This window comes from Triturus cristatus, chromosome 11, assembly GCF_964204655.1.
Source record: "Triturus cristatus chromosome 11, aTriCri1.1, whole genome shotgun sequence".
Classification (NCBI taxonomy): Eukaryota; Metazoa; Chordata; class Amphibia; order Caudata; family Salamandridae; genus Triturus; species Triturus cristatus.
Genome location: NC_140594.1, coordinates 491,069,404 through 491,095,364, shown reverse-complemented (window position 1 = coordinate 491,095,364; position 25,961 = coordinate 491,069,404).

The following is a 25,961-nucleotide window of genomic DNA, read 5'->3' as shown; positions in this document are numbered from 1 at the left end:
TGTCAAACTGAAGTCCTGTGCGTAGGACATCACATTGAAAAAAGGAGCAAGGAAAGTGTCAGAGGAATGAATCTCAGTGATTCTTAACCTGAGTTCCCCAACCACTCAGAAAGAAGTCCACATGTTCTTTGCAATGGTATTCTATTGTTGACAGTGGATTCCAAACTTTTCTTTGACAGGAAAGCCTCTTCGGAGCTTGACTCACAAACACGGGTCTGATCTGAAACCTATGGATGACGGTTGTTTGAATGCCTTCACCGAGGTGCGAGAATGCTTCGACACCGGCTCTGGGAATGCCTGATTACAACAAAAGCTTTATGTTGTTTTGTGATGAAAGGGAAGGTTCCGCCATTTTAGTACTTACACAAATGCATGGAAGTAATTTCAGACCTGTGGCAGATTTTTCACCCACTCCTGATCCTTTTGCCACCGCATTGCCTGGATTTCTGAAAGTGGTTGCATCTAAATGTGTGAGTCTTGAGCACTGTAAAATGTTGTAATGGGACATCAATTCACTGAGTTTCTGCCTCACTCAGTGGAGATACTATTGACACATACACGGGCACAGTATCTTACTATTATTTGCTTGACCAAGTACGAACAAATTCTTTTGGGTGCAGAGAATGTAACACTTAAAAGATGCACCATTTTGAATCTGTCAACTCTATTGCCACTGCCTGGAAATTAAAGTATGATCGATGAAGCTGAATATAATTCTTTGGATGGGACTGAATTGTGTACAAAGCAATGTCCGGACATAAGTGACGAACCATTGTCTGAAACTGATCATGTGTTGTTTGTTGATGGTTCTTGTTTGCGAGATGATGAAGAAAATCTGAAAGCTGCCTATGCTGTTTGTACAGTTGCTGGTGTTGTGGAAGCATCATGCTTACATGGAGTATATACAGCTCAGTTTGTTGAGTAAATCACGTTGACAAGAGCTTGCAGTGTCTCAGAACAGCTTAGAATAACAATTTTTACTGATGTTCAGTACAGTTTTGGAGTCGTACATGATTTTGGGCAAATGTGGTCACAGCCTTGCTTCATGACTTCCACTGGATCGCCTTGCGAAATGGAGGACGTGTGAAGGACCTTTTCTGGTCATTACAATTGCCTGGCCAAATTACAGTAGTCAAGTGCATAGCCCATAGGCAAGGCATTGATTATGTAACCATCGGAAATAGATATGTGTACAAAATCACCAAATTCTGTGTTTTACATTCTCATGCCTTTAATGGAGATTTGATGAATGAAACATCAGATGTCACAAATTGCAGTAGACACATGGGAAGAGGAGGTAACAGAAGCTGGACAACAAAGTTGGGTGGAAGCTGGTTGTACCAAGAGGAAGGATGAAGTTTGGGTTTACACTGATGGCAGACCTGTGTTGCCTGATAGTCTATTGTCACCTATGGCAAGACATTATCACGGCCCACACATGAAGGAAGAGATGCAATGATGTGCCACTTTCGACGGGTGTGGTATAATCCCAGATTTAGATTGACTGCTGAGAACCTTTGTCACCATTGTATAATATGTCAACAACAGAGCATTGGAAAGAAAACTCCTGTCATAGTGAGTCATGTATGGAAATCAGCAGGGTAGAAGCTTATCCAACATGCAGAAATTATAGCCTAGCAGTATTTGTTGAGGGAGCTGATTCCACTGTTCATACTTTCCGACTTCTTTTGAGTCTGATCGAGGAACTCACTTTAACAATGAGGTCCTGAAAAGGTTATGTGAAGCATTGCAAATTCAGCAGAAGCTCCATTACTGTTACCGTCCTGAGAATTCAGGTTTGGTGGAGCAAGTGAATGGCACATTGAAGACCATATTGGCAAAGTTGTTTGCTTCTGCGTCTTTGAAGTGGCCCAATGCATTGCCTCTTGTGTTAATGAGTCTGAGAATTACACCAGACAGGAGGATAGGATTATCGCCCCATTAGATCATTATAGGCCGAGTGATGAGACAGCCAGTTATCCTGCGAATTCTCTTGCAAATGTTACAGATTACCTTATTTTGGACTACTGCAAGGCACTGGTTGACATGGTTTGTTCAGTATCTCACCGGTTGGAGAAGCTGTACTAGTGACCCAACAGGAGCAGTGCCATAATCTCAGTCCCAGAGACTGAGCAATGGTGAAGAAGCATGCATGAAGACCGTGCTTGGAATCCCAGTAGAAAGGGCCACACCAGGAGAACCTGGTCACCAATACTGCAGTGAAGTGCAGAGGTCTCCAAACTAGGTACATGCAGCTCACACTTGCAGAGCCCCATGTCCCCTTGATGATTTAACAGCACCTGTTCCTGATGTGCCGGTGGTTACAGTGAGACAGATGGAGCAGGTTAGTCAAGCTGGTGGGGACCAGCAAGTAGGCCTGGGTGGAGTTCGGGGTTCCGTGAAGTGACCAAAAAACTCCACTGTGCTATGCGGAGTTCCACAAGCGGAGGAGTGTGTTAGGTTTGCATTGCTGTTTAGCACTGGGTGTTTGCACAGTGCAAGAGGGTGCTGCTTCTTTCTGCTGCTCGAATAGAATTTCTACTCGAGTGGGAGCTTCCTCAACACAAACAGATGGTTTCTGAACGCGAGCATTGAGAAATCTCATGGGGAGGTGGTCTAGCAATGTATTTTCCTTGCTCGCACTCAGCAACTTAACGTTGGTGAGCATGAGCGAGAACAGAACTCAGCTCTGCTTTGGAACTTTGAAACTCCACGTGCTCCGCAGAGCGTGGAGTGCAGAAAAAAACTCTGCAAACCTCGCGAATTGAGCAGAGTTCTTCACCCAGGCCTACAGGAAAGCAGATAGGATACCACTCACTCAGCCTGAGGGGGTTTTGAGAGAGTCACCTTTTGATGGTACAGTAGTGTAACAGCCAGTAGAGTTGACTTCAATTGAGATATATCATAACAAAGGTCTTAGTGCATCAGGAAAGCGAGTTGTGCCCGGAGACTGTTGGCCCAAAAGAGGTCAGATATTGAGACGTTGCCTAACTGAAGGAAGAGTGCAAATATCACAGCCAGTTCCTGAAAGTTCTGAACAGTCTGATGAGAGTGAAAGTGATAATGAATGGACAGCTGTAAGGCGATCGAAAAGAGTGAGAGTACCCAGTCAAAGGTACTCGTCTCCTGAATTGACCTATCTAGCTGCGAAAGAATGGGAGTAGGAATACCTTGCCTTTTGTCATAACCATTCGACTTCACCTGAACCTCCCTGAAACAAACTTTTTTGTGGATTTGAATTTCAATCTTGGTGTACTGCCTGAAGGACTGACACAATTTATTCTGAACGTAATCATTAACGAAATACATCTGCGTTTTTTCAATTCTGAACAGAATCATTGAACCGTGTCTTGGTATTTTTTGTGGTGAACTTTGCTGAAATTGCTCAAATTATGCTATCTGCCACTTGCAATTTTTTTTAAATTATTTTCTTACTTAAACGGTCGTCAGAAGCCATGCAGCTTAATACTGAAATCTCTCCCAGATGCAAACGTGTATATGTTGGAATTTTTACTAGTATTGCTTAAATATTATTTGCATTGCTTATTATCTGAAATTTGCCACTTTGTGTGCCTGATTTAAATCCTAAGCTTACAACTACATTCACATCTGTCAAAACTAATTACTTTGGTTTAAATGTTTTGGATGATGAGACTTTACATTTTTAAATTCACAAAAGCTAATAATTCATTAAATGCGTATACTAGTTTGTTGTATGAATATATAGATACAATGGATGCGAGTGATTGATATGTTTTAATGTAATTACCTGCATCGGTTGCTGAAGATCTGATCTTTTCTGAACTCCCGATACAAAAAAAACAAAAAAGCTTAAATCCGCATTTTGAAGCTTTGCAAGCTGAAACTGTGGGTTATTTGTTTACATCGACACAATCCTTGTACATAGGTTATGCACATAAAAATAACCTAACATGTAAACTAGGTAGAGCTGAAATTAAATTGATAAATTTAGTAGAAAATAGAGAGAATAATACAATAGTTAGAAATACTAAACCGCCTAAATTAGCTCTTTGCAATTTTACCAGAAATGGAGCATAATAAATTAGAAAGAATGTCTACTTTAGCTTTAGACTGGCAGCATAAAGGAAAACTTTGCATATCTAGAAAAAGATCAAATATTAACAGTAGGTTTGTAGGTATTTGTGCATGTCACCATTCATTTGACATTTACGAAAGCTGGGGAAGATATTTAGAAGGAGTAGATTCTATCTTTTATGGAGCATATTATGTTTATGGAAAAAATGCTTTTCATAAATTAGCGGTTGGATGGTATTGAAGTTGTAGCATGGAAACTGTTTTTCCGAAAATGTATCATGTGAAACAAATCAAATCAGAATTAAAGGAAGACAGTGGAAGAAAATTGTGAGTGCAAGTGAAATAGTCTGTGATATTTTTGAAGTTTTAAAACCTTATGTAGGACTCATCTTAAACTCACATTACATTAGAATGCTGTCCACCATAGTTGATAAATTAGCCTCTAATACAGCGTGAGGATTTTCTGCTATAGATACTGAAATGATCTTGATTAGGTTGATGGTGATGCAAAATCGACTAACCCTTTACGTTCTACTCGTGAAGGAGGACGGAGTCGGCTGGTTGTTAATAGTTCAACAATGTTGCACTTACATACCGGACAATAGTAGAGACTTACAAAAATATGTTACTATCTTAAATAGAGACTTAAAGGAGCTGAAAAACGATGGTGCCTGGGAAGTGATAGGGAGAGGATTGTCAAAAGTTAATAACTGGTTAGGTAATTTAGGTAATGGACTACTAATTTCAATATTAAGACCATTAGTGGAGATCTCTTTGTGCATAATACTGATAATATGAGTTATTTAATTCTGTAAATATAAAGGGACTAACAAACAAGGAGTAAAAGATCTGATCATGAAATAGAAGATGAACAATGTAAATGTTATAATATTATGATATGAAAATTCTAGAAGAGTCTAGAAAAAAAGGTTTATGACAACAAACCATAATCTGTGATGATATGGTGTGAGTAATTTGGTTATGGCTTGATTCGCCATCATAGGAGAGTTTGCTAGCATGAAAATACTTATTTTTCCAATTAAGATAAAACCACCAAAAACGACAGTGAAATTTAAATGTGCATCTTGCACGTGTGTAGAAAATCAATACGGAGAACGAGTTAAATTGAACCATCCAGCACCATAAAAGTGTGCTTGGTTAGTTAGAGAATAGTAGAGTCAATAAGCACAGTGACTCTACTATTTTATATCTAATTACTTGTATTTCTGATACAGATGTCGTAAAAATGAAAAATGAAAATTTTGCATTTCTTGCAGAGTGACTTGATAATATATATTGGTGCAAAACTCTTATGTTACATGTTAAAGTTTTAAAAATGTTAGTATAGATGCCTAATATTATATAGATTCTAGATGTATGAAAATGATTTTTGTCAAATGCTTTAAAAAAAATATTTTACATGTTATTACGTTGAGAATGCAGTAGTAGGCCATAATCACAGTTGCATATTTATGTGTATTAATCACTGACAAACATTACAGAATGTTCATATATGATATATTTGACTGAATTTATAATGCTTTGTAACATAAACTAAGGGGCTTTACACTCCATTTAAACCTTGTAATTTCCATGGCCTCATGCAATGACCTTTGACACATTTTCAAATGTTGCTTCTTTGTTCTGATCATGCCATCTTCCTTAAAGAACAAACAAGACACTTTTCCAGTGGCGGCTCCATGAGGGAGTGCTGCAGGGCAGTGAGGCGGGGCAGGGTGGGGGGTAGTAAACTCCGGCGGACGGCTGAGCAGAGTTAAGTTAATGAATAAATAAATAAAACTAATTACATTGTGTGCACCCACAATGTAATTCGTTTTATTTATTTATTTATTAACTAAACTCTGTTTGGCCATCTGCCGGAGTTTACTACCCCAACCCTGCCCCTCCCTTGCCCCGCCCCACAGCACTCCCTCGAGGAGTAGCCACTGCACTCTTCCTTAATTCTCCTTTTTGTGAATTTCATGAGAACTAAACCTTTTAAATGTGTCAATGGACAAGCAACAATGTTAAATCTTTTTTTCGACAAACCTGTGAGGTTGCAATGTACTGTTCTTCTTATGATTCGCATGGAACAATATCCTGGAGTATCAATTTATACCTGCTGAATTAAAGAGTGATCACATGGGATCAATCCTCAGTTGACTGACAACAATGTCATGAGGACAAATGTGCACTACATATAGTATTGGATTTAGGAGGATTGGGCTCCCCTTCTTCTTTGTGTTCTCTCTCCATTATCGGTTTTGGTTTTCTGAGGACTTTGTTGGCGATGCTCTTGAGAACTGTGACCATTGCCATCGTTCCATCATTTCCTTGACTCTATCCTGCTTGCTGAACTATCTCATTTTTGCTATTGCCTTATGATAATGAACTTAACTGTTGGACTATTTGGAGCTGTCTGGTGAGAATCCAGACCTGAACATTTTGATTAATGCTCCATTTCCCATTGTCTATACTTATGGACGTTACCCTAGTGGACTTTAACTTGAATCCTGTGTCCAATTTGTGAGTTTTCTAATTGAACCATCCTTTACCTTGGAAGCCATTCTTTGCTACCTTTGATTTTATTGACGAAGGGCCTTATTACGAGTTTGGCGGTCCACGAACCGCCGTACCCATGGCCAAGGTCCAACTGCAGTGACCTTGGCAGTCTGACCACCGTAGTACGTTATGGGTGGATTGCTGTTGCAACGACCACAGTTGAACCGCTGACACCGCCAGCACACCGCAGACCACCGCGGTCGTAGTCATGGAAAAGCAGCTGTTATTGGGCGGTACAGAAGAGTTTCATCACCGTGCGTATTAAAAGTTGGATTTGCAACGAGTTGACCGCGGGGGTGGGACCGCCGGCTTTGACTAGGCAGAAATGAAGGATTTGGGGGTGCATACTCACCCCTCTCCTGTTCTACCCATCAGAGTTTGACGTGAATCCCTTTCCCTAGGTCCCCCCTTCACAGCAGAATCTTTGCCCTGAAGAGTACAATCCTGTTTGCAGCAAAATACAGGTAAATCCATTTTGCACCATATACCCATTGCAAGAAAGTGGGTCTCTGTTGCAGTAACCCCCCCCCCCTCCTTTTATTTTGCCCAATAGTTGATGCACTTTTCCTTGTTGTGCCCTGGGCTCCTGCCAATCAGGTGCCCAGGGCCTGTGTTCCTTCCCTAAAAACTGCCGTACAGCCAAAACCCAAATTGGCAAACCCTGGCCACATGTCAGCCCCTGGTAGATGGTACCCTAGGTACCCAGGGCCTTGTGACCAGGGAAGGCCTCTAAGGGCTGCAGCACTCATTGTGTCACCCTTAGAGGCCCTGTACCCTAACACAAACACACTGCTCTTGCAGGCTGAGTGTCTGGGTACAAGACAAAACGGAGAGTCAACATTGCACACATCCCTGTGTGCCATGCCCACAACCTACACTGCCCTGGCATTCATCAGCCACCCCTCTAGCTGGGTGCCCTATGCCAGTGGTGTGGGTACAGAGGCAGGAGCCCTGTGCCCCTACAGTACCCAGGTCCATTCCTGGGTAATGTAAGTGCAGTGCTGCCAGCTAAGAGTACATGGTGCTGGGAGCTTGTCAAACACAAACTCCACAGCACCATAATGGCAGCACTGAAGACTGAGAAGTTTGGTATCAAACTGCTCAGCACATTAAAACCACACTGATGCCAGTGTGGGATTTAATGTACCAAGCACCACAGAAGGCATCTTAGAGAGGCCCCCTGAAACCTAAACCTACAATACACGTCTGTTCTGAGGCTGCTTAGGATGCCACACAGCAGACATGTTGCTGGACCCCTGGGTAGGAGAGCCCCTGCTCTCCGGGGTCTGCAACAATGCACATCCTGGGTGAGGTGCTAAATCTCCTGCCCCAGGATGGGCAGGGGGGAGCTTCAAAGGCATGCCGCCTCTGTGAGCTTCCCCAGGCCATTACAACCCCCCACTCTGGTGGGAAGCTTGGCCGGAAACCCCAAATAAGGACAGGGTATGTGCCAGCCTGCCCACCCCACCCCTCATGTGGGCGAGGCGAGGCGAAGCACATCTCCAGGCTCTCGCCATCTTGAAGATGAGAAGCCCTGCCCAATCAGGACTAGGCTACTGCCCCCCTCCCATAGGAGAGAGGCAGGATAGGGGGTGTACCCACCCCAGGACAGGGACCCATTGGTCCCTGCCCTTTACCTACCTGAAACACCCCTAAATCTAGTATTTAGGGGTACCCTGAACCTTTCTTCCCCAGATTCCAGATTCCAAAATCAGAAGAAGAGCTAGAAGAAAGAAGACCTGCCCTGCAGCTGCTAAGAAGAGGAAGACACAAACTGCTTTGGCCCCAGCCCTACCGGCCTGTCGACCCTCGAACCTGCTTCTGCTCCAACCCAGCATCTCTTGTGGCCAGCAACCTCACAAACCCCGGAGGACCTGGCTACCTTTTGACTCTAAGCCCCTGGGACTCCCATGAGTAGAGGCTCTACTCAAAATCTACTTCTAATCCCTGGCAGCAGCCCGGAACCGCTAACCCAGCACACTCTGCACCAGCCAAGCCTGGCCTGTGCCGGAGTGAACAAAGACCACGAGGAGGACCCCACGGCGACTGTGACCCCGAGTCTGGCACCCAAGAACCTCCCTTGACACTCCTGAAGAAGCCTTCAGCCTCAGAACAAGGTGCCCCCCCAACCGCGATCAACAGAGGGTAAGATTTCCCTACATCAAAACGCACCCCTGCACCCGGGGTCCCGCGGCCCCCTGTGCCCAATCCCGGGGTACCTACCTATCCTCCAACTACCCAACTTACCTCTCGAAGTGGTGGTGGCACCTGAAGAATCCTCGTCCCCGAGCTTGCAGTCTTTTTCTAAACCGGAGATTTCCCATTGAAATCAATTGAGCGCCCGAAGGCTCAAAAGCACCCTGCACCCAGCCGCCCGAGTGGCCCTGGCAGTGCAACCTCTACACCTATCTACTTCCCCACTTGCCCTGAGTAAGTGACCAGGAGCCCAGCTCCCACAGCCGCGTGGCCAGCAGCCACCAACCAAGGCCCCCCTAACCCTCATAGGATAACATTGGGCACCCGGCCGCCCTAGTGCCGCTGAGGGTGAACCAACTGTACCTACCTGACCCTGGGGACCCCTGAATCTATGCCCAGAACCTCAACTCTGCCAGTCGAGTACTTACCTTTAAACCGATAACTCAATTTTCTTCATAGGGTAACATTGACTGGCTTTTTCCTGAAATTTCTTTTAAGTGTGGACTTTTCAAATCTTAAAATATTCACCAAAAATCAGCCGAGTAACGAAATCGAAAATACTCACCTGCTCTTAGGTGAGCTCCTGGTGCTGTATCTTGGTGCCCAGCACTGACTCTGAAAAATACTTACAACTGTACTTACCAGTAACCCAATTTTCTACCATAGGAAATCATTGACAGTTTTTTCTGTGAAATTTCTTCTGTCAATTTCTGCAAACTTTAAATATTCGTTAAAAATCGTATTACTTCTGAAAACGTAATTGCTTACCTGTTTTGGATAAAGGTCCCAGTACTGAGTCTAGGCACCCAGTACTGGATTACAAAAGTAACGAGAACATACTGTACCTGTAACTTGAATTTTCTGCCATAGGGAATCATTGACTGTTTTCTATGAAATATTTTTTAAGTGTCAACTTTTAAAATAGCAAAATATTGTCTAAAATCACCACAGTAATTAAGTCGACTTTCATCACTTGATTCCAAGTACTGACCTAGGACTGAATCTAGGATCCAGTCCTGGAATTCCAAATGTAATCCTAAAAGTAATCTGTGGCTAACTAACTTGAAACTTCCATTGAACTCAATGCATTATTGTGTTTAAAATTGTGTTGCCTATTGCAACCACTTGTAACTTTCTACAAAAGTCAATTGCATATTGCAAAAGTATTTATATAAAGCATCTCATTCTGAGAAAGTATATTTTAACACCTATTGTTGGTTCTAAAATAAATCAAGCATATATTTTTTATATATAAACCATTGGCCTAGAGTTCAGTTATTGAGTGTGTGAGACCATTTGCTGGCTGAGTGTGTGCAACCAATGCTTTACACTGTCCTCTGATACTGCCTTACTGCTCGACCAAGCTACCACTTTAGAGAGTAAGGTTATATCTAACTTTAGCCTCTGCCAAACCTCTGGGGACTGTGGACTCTGTACACACTGTACCTATTTGGGAACAGTATATACAGAGCCACTTTCTCACACCCATTGCCTGGACTGGCCACATATGAGCCAGACTCCAGCAATGTGTAGGTGGTATTTTTCCACATGTATCACACAAATGTGTAGATTTGACACATGTGCAGTCAAAATGCACACAGGCATTGATACTGCCACTCACTGCAAGACTGCCGCACTCACGCTGCAGGCCCTGAGGTCAATTTGTAATACGGCGGTCGGAAGACTGCCAGCGCTGCGATCTTCTAGTGGCTGTTGCTGTGGTGTTCAGGCATACATCAATATTGCTGATTCACACGAGACGAGCCAGGACCCACAGGCCGGCCTTTCGTTTCTTCAGAACAAGTAAAATTTCGTCTGAAGAAGCCCATTCCTACCTACACTAATGAGGTAGAAGGATCTGGATTATAGACAGTGCCGCCCAAGTAAATAGACACCGTCAATATCAAACACTATGATGGAGCCCCAAGTGAATTAACCAGGGCCCGTCAATAGGATAAACCATTGGAGTGTACCCAATCCTGACATTCACGCCGGATTTTACCTACTCCATAGACTTAGACCTTCTAAGGCCGTCACGCTTTAATTCAAGTCCTGATGAAGACCCGCACTGACCTATCAAGAGGGCAGTACTAGGGTTGAAACGTCGACTAATTTGTGGACCTTCGTATAGAACCTGTGCCAAAAAAGAACTCTTCCACAGCGCAGTTTTACTATTCGACACATCCTGGCCACCTACGAAGAATTCGCTTTTAAACTACTGTACATATCACGCACATTGTCACCGAGCACCTATTCCTCACTGTGTCACTTCTGTCAACACATCATTGCATGACGGCCACCCGTGAAAATATTGATGTATGCATATATGAATGACGCAATTCATATATAAAGAATTTTTTGGTTGCATTTGAACTGTCTTGTGTGTGGCTTAAAGTCAAATTAATGTACATTGTTGAAAAATGCTTGACTAAACCGTATGCGCAAAGCAATACTTTCACCCAACAGAACCACTGTTACCTTATAAACTTACTGCCCAGGTTCTGAGGGATACTGGGTCACCCCATTGCTCTTTTGAATATAAGTGGTGTTCAGGCAGTCGGACTGCCAAACTCATAATCAGGCCCTAAATGTTTATATTTTTCCAGCATGCATTAGTATGCATGACATAATTTGTAAAGATGTTAATCACTTGTATTCATTTTTAATCTCTAATACAATAATTCATTTATTTTAAACATCTGTTGTGGGTCATTTATTTTAGATTTAATGTACTTTCTTTGAAACTGTACCTGGGAGTTGGCTTCCAATTAATGGTCCTCAATGAATAGACCAGTAGCGCGCTAGACTAGATTCAACCTCTTACTACGATGAAGAAAGGTCCATCAGAGTACCAATGTCTCGGTGGTAAAGTATAGTAAGAAGTTTGTAAAAATGTAGCACTCCTATGGGTCCGGAGCTGGACAACCTTTTTCTTTAAAAGGTGCTTCTGCTGTCGCAGTAGCAACTAGTAGCAGCAAGTGTGTTGAGAAGGGGTTATTTTTCAAGTCACTGCCAACTAGTACATAATCACTGAAATTCATCCAGCAGCCAGCAAAATAGTACATCTCTGCTATTTAACCAGAGACCGGCTAAAATGCTGAAATTAGATTGCTTATGCGGCCACAGGCTAAATAGGTAGAGATCATGCACTACTTGGCCCATGTCCAGATAAATAGTGTGAAGGAGGTCTTTAGCCGGACATGAATTCTAAAAAGTGCAAGAAAGTGTGTAAAGCATCTAAAAGTAAATGCATGTACAAATGTATGTAGAAAGCTAAGTGCATGAATTAAGTTAAGTTGTTTACAGACGAATAAACAGTAAAATCAATTTTCAATCAATACATTTATTTTAATGTCATTCTAAATAACATATATAGGAATCAAACTTCTGTTTCAGAAAATTTAGGACATGGCACAAAGATATTTTGTGTAGCAGTCTGAGAGTATTTGGCTGTCCTAAGAAGCCTTTTTCAAGGAGTGACCAGTAGCTACTGGAAGGAACTGGTCATTGCTTGTGGTGTCTGCTGGAGTGAAACCTAACCACTAAGGTCCTCATTTAAATGTTGGCGTAGAGGGAACTCCTTTGAAACAATGACAGAGTTCCCATACTGCCAATATTATGGTCCGTCCATCCGATTTAGAATCGAGCAGACCATAGGTTTAATGACAGCAGGAATTTCTCTGTCTTCACAGTGGTAAAACCTCACTGAAGGCCCAACGGACTAAGGGACTTTGGATGTTTGGTTGTATGTTCACCCACCTAATTTAGATGGGCAGACATACAGCAGATATTTTTGACTTGGACACTTCAAACAGGGAGGACAACTACCTGAGAGGGCAGATGGACCAAGTGGGCCAGTAGGAGCAAGACTCATGGTACCAGAACTTAGAGATATTGGGTGAGGAGAGCCATTAAAAGGTGACCAGGGCCAAGAGAACCGGAAAGGAACAGTAACAGATGAAGCCAAGACTGGGGGAACCAGGAAGACCCAGCACAGCTATATGGCATGTATTACCATGGGCAGCATGGGAGACAAACACAAGAAGTGCTAGAACAAATAGGACCACAACAACCAGGACCATGGAGACCTGGACCAGGATGGCCAGGTACAAGAGAACTAGACACAGGAGAGCCCACAATATAAATACCAAGAGGATCAGGTCCATTGGGCTCAGAATCATCAGAAGGACAAGGACTATGAAAGCCAAGAATAGGAGCACCAGGGCATGGAGGGCAGGGTGTGAGGCCAGAGACCAAGGCAGCCACAGCCAGAAGGATAAGCTCTTAGAGGATCAAGAAACTGAGCACTAGATGGGGGAGTACCTGTGTCACAAGGAAGATTAAGACAGAGAGTACCAGTACCTGGCATACCAGGACCTGAAGAACCAGAGTGAGGAGTAAAAACAAGGATCAAGACAAAAGAGATCATGGCCAGGATGACCACAACAGGGAAGACCAGGATGGAGGGTTAGGATCGGAATGGCCATGAGGGTGAGGAACAGGATGGTGAGGGCTAGGGAGAACAGAACAAAGAGGCCCATGGTCACTTCGTGTAGAACCACGAGGACAATGAATACAAGGAATAGAAGGACCAGGGACAGAAAGATCAGGACCAGATCCATGAAGACTACCAAATACAGTGGATCCTCAGTACTCTGGCTTGCAGGGCTAGGCGACAAGAATTAGCAGGGAAGATGTGGGGGGCGGAGTTCCAAGGATCCGAAGAGGATCAGAGCCAGAATGGCCAGAGCAAGGAGGACTAGAAGGACCAACAGGTCTGGCAAAAGGCCTATGAGTGCCCGGCTGACTACAACCTTGGTACCATTGGTACCAGGGCCAAGAGTACCAAGTGTAGCAGACAGACCCAGACATGGAGGTAGTACGACCAGGGCAAAAAAGATTAGGATGACCAGGACAGCCAGAGACCAACATGTTCAGGACCAGTGGGCGTATTGCTAAAAGGACCATGAGGAAAAAGGACAGGACTAAGAGGACCAGGACAATCCAAACCAGGAGGACATGGACTAAGAGACCAGGCCAAAGAGGACCAGGCTATGAGAGGCCATGTAGATTAAGGGGGAACTGAAACAGCAGCTGGATTACCAGGAATTAAATGAAAAGGGTGATGAGGATCAGAAGAAACTGGTCAAGGAGATGAGGGTAAAGAAGACCAGGAAAATCAATATTTGCTAGTAGGAGCTGTACCAAGAGGACTGACATACAAATGGCTAAACCAGGAACAAGAGGATCAAGTCCAGTGGCCAAAACAGGAAGAGAACAAGGACTGTGAAGCCTGGAATAGAAAAACTAGAACTAGGCAGACTAGATCTGGATCCAGAGTGAGGAAGAGAGAGCAGAACCTGGAGGATCCATGGCAAATGTCCAGGCAACAAGAGGCAGCGAGACAAAAGCTAAGAGTGCCAGCGCAAGAAGGATTAGTGGGACAACAACCAAGAGAACAGGGATATCAATAAACCGACGCCAAACAGAATCAAAACCTGGTACAAGGACAAGGAGGAACAAGGTGAGGAGGAAAAGCAGGTCTAGAATAAGGTAGGACAGGATAACAGGAAAAAGGAGGACTAAAGTGGGTGGCTCGGAATAGAATGATAAGAACAAGAAGGATCAGGCCTAAGATGAAAAGTTGGTTCAGAACCAGGATGTCAAGGCACTGCAGGACTTGGGGGGCAGGACTAGGATTGTCATGATCCAATGGAGGAAACTCAGTAGACTTAGCCAGAGCAGGCGCTGGAGGACCAGGGCTATTATGGCAAGGGACATGATGGAGGAGGAGTAGGTGGTCTAGAAGGATCAGGCTAACTAGGAACAGGGCTAGGAGGACCAGTGAGAGCAGAACCAAATGGACCAGGACATGGAGAACTAAATGGAACAGGAGGATCAGTGTCAGGTTAGTGGGACCAGGGTGACAATGATCAAGGTGACCAGGCTCAGCCCAAGAGGATCTAACAAAGATGACCAGTACCAGTGGTTAAAGTACCAAGTGGATCAAGAGTACAGGGACTATGGCTAGGAGGATCAGGGTGACCCAAACCAGGAGGTCAAAAAAAATCCAGACCCACTAGGACTAGGCTAAGAAGGCCAGGTGGGGAAAGACCCAGCAGATCAGCAGGTTTAGGGTAGGGAGGATCAAAAGAGGCCAGGGCAGAAGGCCCTGGAAGCACCAAAACAAGCAAGAGCCAGGAAGGAGCAGCTTTAAGAAGAACAGGGTCTGGAAGGACTGGAATCCAGAGCACCAGATTCAGGAAACTAGCGCCAGGGTGACCAGGGCTTGGGGGGCAGAACAAAACAGAGGTCCAGGAGAACCTATCAACTAAAAAAAGGAAGACTTGAAACAGAACCAGAAGGAGGCCCAAGACCAAAAGGCATAGAAGGAAGAAGACTGGGAGAGCAGGGGTAAAACAAATTCAGGATATCCCAGTTGTAAACAATTCTTATGCTGTTAAACTCAATTGTTTGGCTCATTTATAGAACTGATGGTAAGTATTCGCTTAAAGCTGAGCATGAAAAGTGAATAAAAAGTTAGAACCTGTACACTCTGAGGTCTGGGGGATATCAGGCACTGTCTGGTGTTGGGACAATGGTCTGAGGGTGGATGAGTGGACAGAGGTGCTGAAACTTGGCTCTGTGGTCTAAAGATAGAAGGGGGAAAAGGATTGTGGTCTATGAATAATGACAGAAATAGTTTGCGAAACTCAAAGGGCTGAAGTCAGCAAAATGGTTAATCGCTAACAAAGGGGGTGGGTCAAAGGGCTATGACAATCAACAAAGGGGGGGCTTAGGTTCATAAGAGAGTTCTGACAAAAGAAGAGGGAGACAGGAAAGTTGCAGATAGATGGGCTCAGATGGTCCACAAGGGACTCTGAGTAACAAAGGACACTGATTGCCAGTTGTTTTAGCACTGAGTGCTAAGGCAATCAGTGGTAGCTGTTGCACTAGATGAGTGATCTGTCAAACTCTGAGGGCATGGTGAAGATTGGCGAAGGTACATAAGCAGCAGAAATGTTTGGAAGGCTAGCTAAGAGGCTCTGAGTTTCAAGACCAGTGGAGCAGTCTGAAACTCTTGGCTGTTGGAGGAATTTAAAGATGGATTTGGGGGTTTTAGGTCTACAGAATGGGTTGGAAGGGTTATGAGGCCAGTAAAGATCATGCAGAAGTGGTCTGAGGATGACAGATTGGCTTGTATGAAGCATATACGTTGCCTGTGTGAATTCATAGTGACACAAACATTTTGACTAATCTACACATTAGCAAGTCAATCAATGTATATTAATCATTAAATCAATGACTATGTCCATACTTCATATGATGGACCATATATTTTAGGAGAACTCTTAGAGTTGGGAGAGGGGTCTGTAGGGGGTGTAGTTCTTCACTGAGATTTATAAATAAGAATACAAGATAGTAAATGTATTCCTATTTGAATTTAGCAGTATTTCGTTTTGATGTAAGATTAAATTACTCTCTTTTTACAAAGCACACAAAGGACAGGGCAATGTTGACCATTGAGTTGTGAGCTCTTGTGCACAATCACCAAGAAAATGATACATCTCTGAAAATGCAACTCTATCTCTCCTGAAACTATCTGCTTCACTTCATGATTAGGCACAGTCACAAGTATGCTGTGGAATGCATTGGAGCAAATTTACAACCCTCAAGCTTGAAACCCAGTGTTTTCCACATAGGTCACACAATATCAACCATGCACTACAAGCAGGTTTATTTTTAGCTGATGACCCAGAAGTGCTTTGGGGCTTTATTAGGGGCAGGAAGGCCTATATAAATCTTGCAATACCAAGTAGTAGAATCCTGAAGGAGTGTTGCTTTGTTTTGGTGCCAGACAGCCATCTACATCTGTTCTCATTGCCTTGAAAAACAATAGCAACATTGGAAGTGGTTGATAAGTTGGTTTCACCAGAGAAGTAGGACATTTTTCTCCTTGTGCACCAGCTACAACTAGTTTCAGGGAAGTGGGCTTAGGAAGCAGTATGTATAGGCTAGCATGTCCTCCATGGACAAAGACAGCCTGCTGAAGGGGACCACTAACTTTTGCAGCATGCACCTGGGCACAAAATGACCCAACAATGTATCTAGTATCGGTAAATCACCACATACTGAGCTTCCCTGCATGATGAAGGCAAGAGACCACTGTTTTTGGATTGGGACAGCCCATGGCCAATCATCCCACAGCAACACAGGTTAAATGCCTTTTTTCAATGCAATATTGAACTCCTGCTACTAGGGCCTGTCACCACATAGTCTTGATGGATAGAATTTGGGTGTCCTCTAGTCACCAGAGTCTCACTAAACAGAAAAGAAAAAGAATAGAGCACTTGAAGAGTGTTAGAAATGGGGGTCTCTAGTTGGCAATGGCTGGCCACTGTCCAAGTAGGGACCCTTCTTCCTAAGTCAGAGTAAGCGGGCTACACCCTTTGATAACCCCTGCTCAACCCTGTGGTAACATAGCACAAGCAGCTAAGCTTATCTCAGAGGCAGTGTGTGAAGCATTTATGACCATACACAGTAACACAGTGAGGAACACTACAAAGGGACGCCACACAAGTAGTTATAAAAAAATAAGTATCTTTATGTATAGACTTAACACAAGCCCAATAACAGTAAAAAGCCACAATACTAGAAAAATAGAGTTACTCTTGAAATGCTGCAAAAATAGTTCAAAGTGTGCAAAGAGGAGTTCAGTTCAAGGCAGTGGTCTCTGCGACCCTTTTACTTACAAAGTACCTGGATTCTTTAGAAAAACAACCAAAATGTCGCTAAGGAGTTATAGCGATGATTTTCCTCACACATGACCAGCTATGCGTTGAATCCTTGCCGCAAGGGAGGATGATGCGCTGATCTGGGTGCAGGGCAAAGCGACAAACTTCTCCATGCTAAGCCGGCAATGCGTTGAAATCCTTGCCGGGAGGGAGGATGATGCGCCGAGCCTGTTGCGTGTGCGATCTTGTTGTGATGAAAAGAAATGGTGCTCCGCGAGGGAGCAACGGTCCTGATGCAATGCGATGAAAATGGCGGACGCCTGGCGTCCGCGCTGCGATGTCGTGAAGCGATGAACTCGATGCAAGGATCTTTGGTAGCGAGCACTTGGAGGCCCGCAAACGTGCGATGCGATGATCTTCAGGTTAGCAAGCAGTTGGCAGCCCGCAACCGTGCGATGCAATAATCTTGAGGTTAGCGAGCATTTTTGCAGCCCACAAACGTGTGATGCGATGATCTCCGGTAGCGAGCACTCAGCGGTAGCGAGCACTCAGCAGCAGCAGCGCGATAATGTTTCGTACGCGCTTCAGCTGCGGCGGATCGCTAACGGGCGTTAGCGACGATTTTCAGCACTCTTTTCTCTGTGGTAGAACTAGAGGCCCTGGAACTCACAGGAGCCTCACCTGCAGATAGAAATCCTCGCTGGGAGGAAACAGGAGGCTGGTGGTGGAGTCTGATGTGCCTGAGACTCCGGCAGGAGGCTAGCTCACTTCTAGCCCTTGGGTGATTGCTGTAGCAAGATAAAATAAAAGTGCCTTCAAAAGTCCTTTTCCTCTTCTTCCAAGTCCAGTAGTAACCACTGCAGGCCAATCCAAGGAACAGCACACAAGCACAAGGATAGTCACATCCTGCAGATCCCTTCAGTTACACGGACAGAGGTTCTTCTTGTTGTCCAGGAGCAAAACAAATTGTAGGGGTTTCAGCACAGATATTTATACCACAAAAGTCTTTGTTCTCAGAAGCTACAAGTCACTGAACCCAGCCAGAACCAGTTCTGCCCAGCCCTGGAGCACTTTGTTTACCAGGCTGCATCCTTCCTTTCAGAAAGAGGGGGTCTGCCATCAGACACACAGTGGGAGGTGGAGCCAGCATTCACCTTGCCAGGCACAGCCCTATTCAGGTCCATGAGCTACCCCTCCCCATACTCCAATGCAGATATCTCTATTCAACCCAGGTCTGACTCAGCCTGCCATGTCCCTCCAAAACCAGACAGCCAACACACATAACAGCAGAGCACGCTGAAAGGCTTAGGCAAGAAAATACCAGCTTTCTAAAAGTGGTATTTTCAAACACAGAATATAAAAATAAACTTCACTAAAAGAAGTATTTTAATATTCTGAGTCCAGGCATACTAAATTCGTTTTTCTACCATTTTCTTTAGGTCAGTTAGGACTATAGAATGTAATAGTCAAACTGCCCATTGTTGCCTGTGGAGAACAGGTTGCCTTACAGTAGTGAAAAACTAAATTGGGTGTAATTCACTACCAGGACATGCTACACACATCAGAGCATGTCCTACCTTACACATACAATGCACCCTACCATAGGGGTGACTCACATGATGCCAAGGGAAGGTTCAGGTGCCGGGAAGTGGGTGCACTTCACTGCTAAGATGGCAGTTCTGGACTGCACGCAGACTCTGCAGTGGCAGGTCTGAGACACACTTTACAAGCTGCTTCTGTGGATGGCGCAACCCAGCGCTGCCGGCCCACCAGCAACATTTGGTTTACCAGCCCTGGGCACACACAGGCCACGCTACTAGGGACTGACAGGTAAACCAAATAAGCCATCATGGAGATACCAATTCACATGTCATATTTACACAGGGAGCATTCACGCTGTGGCACTGAATGGCAGTGGCACAGCGCCCAAAGCATCTAATACCAGCAAAAACAGAGGCGATAACAGCGAAAAATGGAAGGGAGACCCATGCCAATGCTGCCAGGTCTAACAAAGAGGACATGCCTGATTGTTCATTTCACCTGGGGAACACAAGGATAGCCAGAACAACTGAGAAGGTTGTTGGAAACCGGGCAACCGGGTTAGCAGTCACCAGGTTCCCAGCACAGTGGTAGCTTGGCTCGAGCGGTTGGGGGTCAGGCACCGTGTTAAGCGTACGTCACACCCTCACAATAACCATGCGTTCATCCGTTCCAAAAACGACACTACACCGTAAAAATTATGGAAGACAAGATGAAAATATATATGTCTTTATCTTATTTTCTCTTAGTTGCAGGTTTCATAACATAAATACAATAGGATTTTCCTTTAAAAGAGCAGGTCAAATAAACAATGCTACTTTGGAATTTCAATAAATAGGTTCAGGTCCTCATTAAGCAAAGAATAAATAGTTGTGCAAAAAATACAGACGGCAAAATAAATACAGTCAGACAATAAATACAGTGCAGGAATAAATTAGTGGAAGACAATAAATAAAGCACCTTCAATAAATGAGGAAAAGCAATCAATGACAATTACAGATCAGATCATTTTCATGAGGTAACTTGGTCTTACTTTGCCCATATACAGCTTATGGTCATTTGGATGGCATGGGGGTGTCCCACCTAGATTGGTCAAGGCTGGGGCCTAAGCTGAGGCAGAACAAGGGTAACCTAAAGATCTGGCCCTCCAAACTACACAGCCCCTCACAGATGTCACTGCATCAGTCTTAGTTCACCCCTGGCACTCCCAGGCTGGTTCTAACACCCCTCTATCCCCTAGGATGGTCTTTTAGGGCTCCACGGGGCCTCAGACGCCCCCTCTACCACTTACTGCCCTTTTCACGATGATCGGCTCCGCTCGGCGCCGTGTCGACGCCGTGAGGTGGCTCCGGATCGATGTCGCTGGGCGGCCTCGTCTCGATGTCGCTGGGCGGTCTCGACTCGATGTCGCTGGGCAATCTCGACTCGATGTCGCTGGGCGGCCTCGTCTCGATGTCGCTGGGCAGTCTCGACTCGATGCCGCTGGGCGGCCTCGTCTCGATGTCACCTTCCGGCGTCGCAGGGACACGGCCTCCCCGCTTCCGGGTGTCTCCGGAGTGCGATCTCCACTCCCGACCTCCGGCGCGCTTCACCTCAGTTTCCAGCGACTCCGGTGGGCGGACTTCACTCCCCCGTCGACGCCTCACCTCGACCTCGGGTGAATCTCCACTCGACCTCCGGCGCCTCTCCACGACCTCCGTCGGCGCCCTCACCTCGACCTCGGGTGAATCTCCACTCGACCTCCGGCGCCTCTCCACGACCTCCGTCGGCGCCCTCACCTCGACCTCGGGTGAATCTCCACTCGACCTCCGGCGCCTCTCCACGACCTCCGTCGGCGCCCTCACTCGACCTCTGGCGGCTCCGGGTACGACGTCTGCTTTCTGTCAGCGCCGCTTCACTACCTCAGGCCCCAGGTCTCCAGGCTTCTCGACGTCAGGACTCCAGGAGGACACCACTGAACAGGTCAGGAACTTGCTGTTCTTCCTCTTTAAGGCCTGTTTCAAATGTTCAGTTCCTTAAGATGGTTCTTCTGGTCTTGGTCCCACACAGGGCTTTAGGCTGGGATTGGTCAGTAGGGACTAGCATCAAGGGTGGGTTTCTAGACCCCACTCCAAGCACTGGTTTCCACCCCTGCTGCCTTACTCCGACCTCCTTCTATATCTGTCCTCTCTCTTCTCCAGTCAGTTGCCAACTGCCACACTGAGATGGCCTCCCAACATTCTAAACTGCCTCCCACTGTCACAGGGTTCTAGAATGTTACAGAAGGTTCTGGTGATGTCACAGGTGACAATGGGTTGTCGTACTTTAATCTCTGTGACCGCGTAGGGGACAGGGCCCTACCCCTGTCTATCCTGGTATTAGCAAACCGCAAATGGTTAATGCGGTATGTACGAGTGCTTTATATATCATTCTAGCTATGAATGCACTGTGTACACGTTATTCTGCTTCACTACGCGGGTTCCATTTTGAGAGCGGTGGCCATCTTGTCATTGCCCTCACATAGGCTATAATGGAGCAAATACGGGCCTCACAGTACATGTGCTTTCCCGTGACTTCTCTGTGACCTGGGCAGCTGGCTCTGCTGCCCCCAGGTCAAACTGGTCTCACGAGCTCCCCTGCCTCCGTCCACCTGTGATTAGCATCAGGGTTTGACCCATCATAAAACCTTTTCATTCTACACGAGCCTCCGGCTAATCTCTTTCACACCTGACTGTTCCTGCTTTATGACCTGTTTCCCAAAACAGGAGCTGCCCGTGTTTTATTGGGGCCTATTGATATCAAATGTGGGATCTGAACCTTACTGTGTAAATCATTGTGGGCTGGCCGAACTGGAATGTGGGATGGTCATCATGACTCTGCCTTTTCTTTGTAATGTACACTCGTATATTGCCGTATCATAAAACCTAGGAATGTATGCTTGAGGCAGGGAAAAGTGTATTTAAGATGAAGTCCGTTTCTATGATTTGCAGCAGTCTCCTGAGAACATACACGCTGTTGTACTTCTAGGATGCCTGTAATTGGTCTGCAGCCAATAAACGATCTTTGACTTCACCCAGAAGACTCTGTGTTTCTGTAGGTCTGGAACAGGGTGAACCCAGAAGTCATAGGGTGTGTGCCCCTGCACCGCTGGGTCTAAAATACCCAGTACTTCAGTTTGGCGCCCAACTCGGGACGATTTCAGCGGTACCAGTCCAAGCCAGAGGTTCGTGAGGAGCTTCGTGTGGAAATTCCGGAGGAAGGCCGCCACTTCATCGACCCCTGCATGTCGACGTGGTCCGAAAGTCTTTTCTGCGAGGTTCTCCGCGTCCCGACGGCTACGAAGGACTGCTGCCCTGATTAATTGACCTGTTTTGGACCCTTGACGAGTTTTGAGAGAGCGAAACAATCGAGAGAGTCTTCTGGTGACGCCATCGATCAGCAATATTCAGTTAAGTATAAGTGGAGCGTCTCCCATTTGTTTTGGTATCCCTCGGGATCGTTTGATTTGGTAATTTGGAGTTTGCAAACGCCAAAGCCAGAGGACTCGTGTATTCACGAGACTATCGTAATTGATAATCCTTTGACGTTTGAATCTAGACTAGTGAGCAAAGATGCCTGGTTCTAGAATATTTGGTAGAATATTTTGTTTGGGTTGTGGAAAAGATTTCCAGCTGGAGGAATCATGCCCGGTCCCTCCGGTTGGAACTCCAACTTATGAGCTCTATGTAAAACATGGCGTAGGCCCTATTGCATATAACGAAGTGTGGATCCACTACACCAGGAAAGACGGTGTTTTAAAATGGCCCCAAAATGGTAGTTTCGATACCGATATTTTAGATAATTTAGAAATTAAATAAATTGTTTAAAAAGAAAGCCCGGCCGGCGATGTTTGATTCTTTCCGCTTATGGCGAAAGGAAGCCAAACAGAAGGAAATTAAGCTGGCGAAAAAGAATAAAAGGGAGAGAGGTATGACAGTAATGCAAGCAGCTGTACAATTTAAAGATAATGAGGAGGAGCAGATGAATGAGCAATTGCACAGGCAGCGTAAGTTAGGGATCGACAAGTGTTACCCAGCCTTACCACACTCTAAGCAGAATGAGTTAGAAGAAAAGGAGAAAGATCCCCTGATGTCGCATTTGTTGAGTTCACCACCCCCGTATGCTCAAAATGCCACGGCACCTCCCCAGCTTGTGAATATGCCACCTCCAGTTAATATACTGCAAGCCTTGCCGCTACCGCCAGCTGCTGCGCAGCCGGCTCTTGTCCATATAGCGCAGCCCTCTCAAGGGCCGCCAGTTGTGTTCCCGACTGCCCCCGCGCTTCCTGCGACTTTGCCTAATTCAGCAGCTGCCTCCCCTGACACTCTTCCTTCCACCACTCCAGTACCTGTTTCTGCATCCTCTTTTCTTCCCTCTGTTTTTCCCCCTGTTCTCGCCTCAGCTTCTCCTTCAGCGCGACAGCGCTTAGCTAATGTGGTTACTACATTAATGTCGCCTCTCTTTGAGTCATCTGGTGCGACTCCTGGTTTACAGCGTAAGCAACTGCGTAGTCAATTGCCTAACCCTGATGAGAAAAAGGTAATAGATAGTATGGCGCGTAGATGGATTGTTTTCCCTTCACTGTATGATGTGGAATCAGTTGTCAACGTTTTCCATCAGTGGGATGCCCCAAAACAGAGATATGTGTTTGAGAAAATGTGCGAAATTCTCTGTGAAGAATTGGAGGATAGTGGTAAAGACCCGAGCCCGCAGGAGTTGTGTAGAGTAAGGTTTGACTTTGGAACTGGTATAATTGTGGATCGCGAGGTAGAGAAAGCAGTTGCGGTTGTATTGTCCTTCAGGAATGATGATTGTCAACAGTCGTTGTTTGAACCTGATGTCTCTGTGGGAAAGAGGGTAAAAGCACGCCAATATCCGATGCGTGAGGTTCCCCCAGTTTGGAGACCCGCTGATGCAAATGCTAATCCACCTGTCGTAGCACATTTCCAGCGTATTTGGGTACATGTTCCATGGAAAAGATCTGAGGTGTTAGCACTTAAGCAGTCATTGCCTGATCCCCGTAAAAACCCTACTGGTTATTATAAGGAGTTGTCACAGACTGCAGAATCTTGTGTAATGAATCTGGCTGATGTAGATATGCTGTTTGGGAATGTGGTCCCACAGCCCTTGTGGGGATCCATACGTAATACGGATCATGCTGCAGAACTAGGAGACACATGGGCTAACATCATCGCTGCTGATGCTAGACAAACTGGTGGTGCGAAACCTGAACCTTTAGTAGCAGAACTGCCTGGTAGAATCATCACATATATGAAGACAATAATGCCCGCGATGCGCGTAAATTGGGACAAGTTATCTGCATGCAAGCAGAAGAAAGATGAGACAGTGTCAGACTTCTTTACTAGGTTTGAAGAAACGTTTGTTGACCACAGTGGGCAAGATATGAGTACTGAGGGTGGCCAACGGTTATTTGTGGATAAGTTTGTGCAGAATCTACTTCCTGACCTGTGTAAAAAGTTAAAAGATTCAGAAAGTTCTTGGGCTGTTTCCTCTTCAGCGCAAATACTGGCTACTGCACAGTATTACGAGAACAGAGATAAATATGAAAAGGATAGAACAGAAAAGAAAACGAAGGAACTAAAGACGAAGGTCCTTTTGCAGCAGGCCTATCCGCCACGTGGAGGTCAGAATAATTATAGGGCAACCCCAAGGTGTCTATCACCAACCCCAACAATTTCAGAACAATCAGCAAATGAATGGGTATTATCAACCACGTGTCCCTGTAGGTCCCAACCAATGTTCATACTGCAAAGAGGAAGGTCATTTTAAATATAGTTGCCCTAAATTAATGCAGCGGAACGGTAATGCGTATGGCTCAAGAGGTAGGGGTGGTCAGCAAGCTCCTAGAGGCAGAGGGCGTGGAAATGCTCCCCAGAACGCGCGTCCTCTGCCGCCTCAAAATACCATCAATAGTTTTGACCAGCAAGCTAACGCGACTAGTAATACGGCTCAGTATTATAATAATGATTATTATGCAGAGGACGGCGATGCAGAAAATAATGATTACTAGGACAGCCGTAGACAGAGAGAGGGAGTTGTTTCAGTGCCAGTGGATCAGAGTGGACCGTATGTTAAGGTAACTACAGCAAATGTGACGGAGCCCTTTCTGCTAGACACTGGTGCTGCAAAGAGTTCAATTATGCATTCAAAACTCCCTGGCGCACCTTTGTCTGGCGATATAAATGTTTCAGTAGGTTTTTCTGGCGCCCCGGTTAGGAACCCGATTTCTAGTCCCATGTCACTTTCTATTGGGCCTTGCAAGCTGAAAGCACCCCTGATTCTGACGACAGGTTGTGGTGAGAATTTGCTAGGATTAGATTTGTTGAAAAGATTACACGCTACACTGTATTGTTCTCCTTCAGGAGTACAACTTACATTAGGCAAGAAAGTGATTTCCCCAATGTACTTGTCTAAAAATACAATGCCACCTGAATTGTCATCCCTTCCGGATGCCCTTTGGGCTACTGGTCCCAATGATGTGGGCCTCTTGGAGATACCGCCATACGTGGTGACTTTAAAGGCTAATGTCAGACTGCCACGTATTCCCCAGTACAAGATCTCTAATGAAGGCCAGAAAGCATTGTTAGACATTGTCAGCGACTTGATTAATAAGGGTGTGATTGAAGAGACAAGAGGCAACGTTTGCAACAGTCCGATTTTACCTGTCTTAAAACTAACGGACCCTTCACAGCCACCTGTTTACAGATTTGTGATTGATCTTAGAGAGGTTAATAAGATTGTTGTGCCACAGTTTCCGGTTGTCCCTGATATAACTGCCTTGTTAACGATGATTCCAGCCTCTGCTGCATGGTTTTCAGTGATCGATTTAAAGAA